The 7,668-nt window shown below is 36.0% G+C and overlaps 1 long non-coding RNA gene across 1 annotated transcript; it reads left to right on the forward strand.

Annotated features, from left to right (window-relative positions):
• The first annotated feature begins 3,732 nt into the window (after positions 1–3,732).
• Positions 3,733–5,191, forward strand: LOC139811316 (uncharacterized). Its single transcript, XR_011731602.1, has 3 exons — positions 3,733–3,851; positions 4,652–4,773; positions 5,055–5,191. It is a non-coding gene; the product is annotated as an uncharacterized lncRNA (long non-coding RNA).
• Positions 5,192–7,668: the final 2,477 nt, after the last annotated feature.

Raw genomic sequence — 7,668 nt, forward strand, 5'->3', positions numbered from 1 at the left:
GCGATTCTCTAACTCCTTAACGTCCTTAACGACAGTTTCGGTATCGTTGCGCAGCATTTTTACCGTATATAATACTTGCGCAACGATACCGAAACTGTCGTTAAGGACGTTAAAGGTGGAAGCACATAAAATTGCAGGAGCCTTGAGCAGAATGCAGAAGCCATATGCGCATGCGCTATGGTATTTCTAGAGCTCTACAGATACCACAGCGCATGCGCATATGGCTTCTGCATTCTGGTCATGGCTCCTGCAATTTTATGTGCTTCCACCTTAAGAAGTTAGAGAATCGCCCTGCAGGGGCGAACCAATAGTCTAAAGGTAGGTTTTCATGGGCAGTGAAATGCTGCAGCAGCGAGCAGCAGTTTAGTAATTTCTTAGAAAATTCTTAGAAAGTTACTAAACTTTCCTAGAAAGTTACTAAACTTTCCTACAAATTACTCAACTTTTCTATAAATTACTTAGTAATTTCCAAGAAATTACTAAACTGCTGCTCGTTGCTAGAGTTCCTATAATAAGAGTTAGGACAAACTGCCGCCATGTACAGCCAAATGATAGCTTTGTCTCACTCCCACTAACTTCTTGGCTGAAACATAATGGCGACCATGATAGCTTGGTCTCACTCCCACTTACAGCTTGTCTCACTCTTACTAACTTGGCTGAAACATATGACGGGACCAATCAAAAATCGTCACCACATTGGCTTAACTCTTATTATAGGAACTCTACTCGTTGCTGCAGCATTTCACTGCCCATGAAAACCTACCTTTATGAGCCGTGAGGCGTGTCTTTTTCCAATTGCACTGACGCAAATATGAGCCGTGAGGTGTGTCTTTTTTCAATTGCACTGACGCGTGTATGTGTAGTTGTGTGTGTGTGTCCGCGGTGTCGGGTGTCGGGAACTCGGGTTAAAGCGGGGAGCACACACTTCTGCACAACGCATAATGCGTAAGCATGAGAAAATTGATTGGTCTATTTCCTTATGCACATGTGTATGGACCAATCGATTTTCTTATGCTTACGCATTAGGGTGCTGTCACATGGCAGTCAGAAATTCGGAAAACGAAATCTCGGAAAAGTAAAGGTAAAAGCACATAAAATTGCAGGAGCCATGAGCAAAACGCAGAAGCCATATGCGCATGCGCTATGGTATCTGCCTGTATTCTGCCCATGGCTGTGGCTTCTGAATTTTCAATCTACATAAAAATACATAAGCATAAGTGTATGTAGATTGAAAATTCAGAAGCCATGGGCAGAATGCAGATACCATAGCGCATGCGCGTATGAATTCTGCATTCTGCTCATGGCTCCTGTAATTTTATGTGCTTCCACCTTAACGGAGAGGGGATCAGAAGTTATTAGGGTGCCTCCCCATGCAGGACGGAATCTCGGAATCATTCTGATTGGTTAGTCCCATGAGGCTAACCAATAGCCTCATGGGACTAACCAATCAGAATGATTCCGAGATTCCGTTTTCCGAGATTCCGTCTTGCAGGGGAGGCACCCTTAAATGCATTTAATAACTTCTTTCGTTAAAAGTTTTAATTTTTTTCCATTTCATGATCTCTATCTCTACAAAATAATATAAATACACAAATTTTAAATACATAAATAGTTAATGTACATATACTGGACATACAAAAATTGCGGACTTGTCAGTCCGAAATTTTTGTGACTGGGCTCCCCATGGACTGATATTTCCGGAATAAGTAAAAATTAAAAAAATTATTTTTATTGTTTTAGAAGAAAAAAGATACTTACCGTAGTAGTAGAGTCTATTAAAAAATAAAGTTTCGACGTATTTTTTATTATACTCTAAAATTATATAGAAATTTCTTTAATTTAAAAATATGTTAAGGTTAGAATGCCATTTAGTTTTCCGTAAAAGTCGTTCCATGGGGAGCCCGGCCCTTGAAAAATCGCACCAATCGAGCTGACTCTGATTTGGTTGACCCCCTCTCCGTTACTTTTCCGAGATTCCGTTTTCCGAATTTCTGACTGCCATGTGACAACACCCTTAGGCTGCGGTCACATGATGCGTCATGCGTGATGCGGGATAGGCGTCCGTCATAGCAACACCTAATCAGAGCTATCCTGCATAACGCATCCCGCTTGATTTTCGTCCGCCCTGTGCACATGGTACGGAATTTAGCCAAAAATTCGGTTACAGAATTTAAAAATATTTTTTCAAGTTGTAAATTGTATTGACGAAGTTTTTAATAATGTAAAGACAAAGGTAAAATTAATATTGAAGAGTATTATACATTTCGCGAATCAATAAAATATCGTCTAAAAAGAATTATTTTTTAATTTATGTTTTTACATGAACGCGTCATAACCCCCTTTTCCCGTACCATGTGCACAGACCTGCGTTCAGAAACTTTTACCCAGGTAGAGTAGGAGTAGAGTTAAGCCCCTTGCACAATGCCAGGCAACAGGCAATAGGAACAGGGAATAGAAATCAGAAATCATGTATAAATGCAGAATAAACAGTGACACAGGCAATAGACACAGAGTTTCCGTCACGTTGGAAATTCTGTGCCTATTGCCTATTGCCAACCAATCATAGCATTTGAATTTTTTAGGTTGTAATTAACGATTTTTTGGTTATTTCCTGTTCCTATTGCCTGTTGCCTGGCATTGTACAAGGGGCTTTAGAGTTGATTTCGGGTTACTGTCGTTTATGGACGACGAAAGTAACATCACGGGTTAACATGGCGCTCTCTCATCAAGCATTGAATATGAGTGAAAATATGGCAGCGCATCAGGAAAATAGTGTCCGTATCAAACGAGCAATTTCTTTTGTAATAGCACAAATCGCTGCTCAAGCCGCTAATTATTGTTAGAATAATGAAGTAGAGAGCCTCTAATCATTAGAGACTCTCTATAATAAAGTGTAGTGCGGAAAAATTTCAAAGAGATATATAAGAGATATATAATTTCAAAGAGATTTATAAGAGATTCACCATATAAATCCACTGATACTGTTTTCAGTCACAGTTGCAAACAATTTGCTATTACAATTATTAAGGTACGGTTAATTAATAATTGAATTTTATATAATATCGATAGTCTAAAGCTAATTCGCCTATATAGTCATCTATGCTCATACAGACTTAAAATGTCTTTTTTCTATTACAATCCATCGATATGAAAGTAATTCTGTTAATCTCTATCAGTTTCTATGTCAACTTACTTGCCGTATTTTGAACGAGGACTAACCTGTCCTTGTTGAAAATTTTATTTCCTTTTTTATCTGTCACAAATACGATTTCTTGTCTGTTTTCAGACATTTTTCTCAATTTTCAATTTCAAACTATTAATTGCACGAAAGTATGAAAATCGTTGAAGCTCAATGTCGAAACGAAACGTATCCCTTTTTGTTCGCCGGTTCTTGTGAATAACTTTAACCTAAAAAAGGCGTGTTTCGAGAACATGCGTTATGTGCCCCTTATGTGACGGAATCTATATATGTGCGCATGTCGAGTAATTTCTACCTACCTCCTCGACGTGGGTAGAAATAGTTAACTCGAGAGTTGACTCAAGCGTGTTTCTGAACGCCACAAATGGGTCAACCATAGACTTATATAGATAGACCGGCCCCTGCCGTAAGAGCACGCGTAGGAAGATAGACGGTGCAGACATAGCCCGTGGATATGGTCCTCTCTCTTTCTTCTGATCGCTTGGTGGGGATAGAAGTCTAGACTAGTGGGGACTAGTAGGGAATAGGGATGGGGGAAACGCACACATTGCTCGTCAGTAGATGAAAGGCAGATGGAGGGGAGAATAATGGCAAAAACATGCTGTATCTGTATGAAAGACCTTGGTATGACGGAAGATGTGACTTTTTATCGGTAAATATTCAATGTATATTATATTACATTATAGAATAAAGTTAACCCAAAAAAACAACTGTTTTTCATATGTCTCCTCCGTGAGATTTGCAAGTAAAAATATTTATTCAAAACATTTTCTGCACATGCAAAAGAATATTTGGAGATTGTCGTTCTTTATTATATGAAAATAGTAAAATGTCAAAATGTCTTAAAAGATTTGAAGGTTATAATAACGATAAAGCTTGTTATGTGAAAAAAAAATTGTAAACTTATTTAGAACAATACAATTATAGATTCTGCTTTACGTAAACTGAAATGTACTGTAAATGTGTTTAAAAATGCCTTTTCCAACATATGCATGCGTTAGATTAGATTGTACGCGTAAATATTGCATTATGTTGGTTGTTATATGTTGAAAGCAATCGGAATACACTTACTAAATATAATTTAAGTAATTATATGGTAATTATTAAATAAAAAAGCAATTTGCACGTTTCTGAATGTTTTATTCATATTAACTTTCTTTCATAAACATATGACGTCATATCTTGTATATATAAACATATAAAAACATACTTTTTATATTAAAGAATATTTTATATAAACATAAAATATAAAACATAAAACATAAAACATAAAACTACTTTTTTAAATGTAAATATTTTATATTAAAAATGTATGTTTTTCTGTAAAAACGCTATTAACGTGGTATTAAAAATTATATATTTAAACTTATATAAGAAATTATTGATTAGCAAATATAACTAATCGATTATGAAAACTTCTTATTCTTTTTATATCTGTTATACTGTTTTTAGCTTTGTGGTGTAATCTTATGTTAAAATATTTATGCAAAACCTGATGTACTAATTCAGATTTATGAGTATCAACACATATGTTATTTGGATAAAATCATCTAAATAACTAAATATATCATTAGGTAACAAACGTTTTGCGCTATATATAAAACTATTCATTAAATTTTTAACTGTAAATAGATTTTTATGTTGTCTAAGAACACGCTCAGCAACTTTACAAATTTTAATAACTGAATCACTAGGAAATAATAATCCTCCCCTATTTTTTATTCTTAATAATAAAGATTTGGTTACCTTAATCTCTAAACTTTGGCGACACATATCACATTTAATTTTATCCTTAATACTTTTAACCACAACTCCAGCTATGTAAGTTACAACTTCTGAATTGTATTCATTCCAGCACCAACTATTTGAGGACTCATAATCATGATCAGACAATGTCAAAATGTTATCAACTAATAATTCATCCGCGTTGTTTGTTTCTATTTCAAGTTTAAGAATGTGGGTTTCATCTTGGACGGTACAATTTCCTTCTTCTGGTACTATTGCATGAACATGGGTCATCAATTTCTTATATGACCTTTTGAATTGGAGACAAGTCGGATTATTATTAAATCCTCCCATTCTTCTTATACTTGAAAAAAATGTCTCTATGTGATCCTGAGACATTTTATATGTTAGTAAATATGTAATAAGTTTTCTTTCAAATAAATATTTTGCTACATGTAACGCGCTATTCATGCCTACAATAAAACCCCAAAAACCGACTCTTTTTTTACTTTGCAAAATGGGTATACGTTCACCAGTCTTCTTATCGACTATTTGTAATGACTGAATATGGTAAAACTGAAGGAGAGCTCCCTCCTCACCGATTTCGATGAAATTAGGCTTAATCGATTCGTTTTTGCACAAAACGAATGAATCTGGCAGAAAAAAGCCCCGCTCGGCCCCGCGACGCGAGATATTAACTGTTAAAGTTGACGACTATCAGGTTATGAGACCTGTCATACCGACGCGATGTAGCGACTACGGACATGCTCCGCGACCACATGCGCGCATGTCCCGTGGTCACGTGATGTACTTGAGCGCTCAACCTCAATGACATATTATATGAAACGTCGTTGTGATATACTTAATAAAACTTGCCAGTCAGGCCGTTTAACTATACCGAAAATTGTTAAAGCAGAGAATTGTTGGTATATGAAAAGTTCATATTTACATGTATTTTTCATATACCAACTATTCTCTGCTTTAACAAATTATTTCTGTTACAGTTATTAAGCGTTTAAGTTAACAAAACATAAATAATTTGTTAAAGCAGAGAATAGTTGGTATGTGAAAAGTACACATAAATATTTACTTTTCATATATCAACTATTCTCTGCTTTAACAAATTATTTATGTTACAGATATTAAGTGTTGAAGTTAACGAAACAGAAATAAAATTGTTAAAGCAGAGAATAGTTGGTATATGAAAAGTTCATATTTACATGTATTTTTCATATACCAACTATTCTCTGCTTTAACAAATTATTTCTGTTACAGTTATTAAGCGTTTAAGTTAACAAAACATAAATAATTTGTTAAAGCAGAGAATAGTTGGTATGTGAAAAGTACACATAAATATGTACTTACCAAACAGACAGTTGTCACGTGACCTTCTTTTGCATGCGCGTGCGGCTACGGAGCATGCGCATGTGGCCGCAGGGCATGTTCGTGGTCGCTACATCGCGTCGGTATGACAGGTCTCATAACCTGATAGTCGTCAACTTTAACAGTTAATATCTCGCTTCGCGGGGCCGAGCGGGGCTTTTTTCTGTCAGATTCATTCGTTTTGTGCAAAAACGAATCGATTAAGCCTAATTTCATCGAAATCGGTGAGGAGGGAGCTCTCCTTCAGTTTTACCCTGAATATAGTTAGTGTAATCTATAATATTTTTGTCTATCATTTGCAAATTTTCAAGAGTTATGCACTCCTCTGCTTTTTTATTTAATGATTACCATATAATTACTTAAATTATATTTAGTAAGTGTATTCCGATTGCTTTCAACATATAACAACCAACATAATGCAATATTTACGCGTACAATCTAATCTAACGCATGCATATGTTGGAAAAGGCATTTTTAAACACATTTACAGTACATTTCAGTTTACGTAAAGCAGAATCTATAATTGTATTGTTCTAAATAAGTTTACAATTTTTTTTTTCACATAACAAGCTTTATCGTTATTATAACCTTCAAATCTTTTAAGACATTTTGACATTTTACTATTTTCATATAATAAAGAACGACAATCTCCAAATATTCTTTTGCATGTGCAGAAAATGTTTTGAATAAATATTTTTACTTGCAAATCTCACGGAGGAGACATATGAAAAACAGTTGTTTTTTTTTTGGGTTAACTTTATTCTATAATGTAATATAATATACATTGAATATTTACCGATAAAAAGACATCTTCCGTCATACCAAGGTCTTTCATACAGATACAGCATGTTTTTGCCATTATTCTCCCCTCCATCTGCCTTTCATCTACTGACGAGCAATGTGTGCGTTTCCCCCATCCCTATTCCCTACTAGTCCCCACTAGTCTAGACTTCTATCCCCACCAAGCGATCAGAAGAAAGAGAGAGGACCATATCCACGGGCTATGTCTGCACCGTCTATCTTCCTACGCGTGCTCTTACGGCAGGGGCCGGTCTATCTATATAAGTCTATGGGGTCAACTCGGCATTTCTGAACGCCTCGAGTTAACTAGAGTTAACTCGAGTAAGGTTTCAGAACGCAGGCCAGGGCGAACGAAAATCAAGCGTGATGCGTTATGCGGGATAGCTCTGATTGGTTGTTGCTATGACGGACGCCTATCCCGCATCACGCATGACGCATCATGTGACCGCAGCCTTATGCGTTGTGCAGAAGTGTGTGCTCCCCGCAAGGTGGAAGCACATAAAATTGCAGGAGAGCACGAATGCAGAAGTCATATGCGCATGCGCTATGGTGTCTGCATA

Source organism: Temnothorax longispinosus, chromosome 1 (assembly GCF_030848805.1).
Source record: "Temnothorax longispinosus isolate EJ_2023e chromosome 1, Tlon_JGU_v1, whole genome shotgun sequence".
Taxonomy (NCBI): Eukaryota; Metazoa; Arthropoda; class Insecta; order Hymenoptera; family Formicidae; genus Temnothorax; species Temnothorax longispinosus.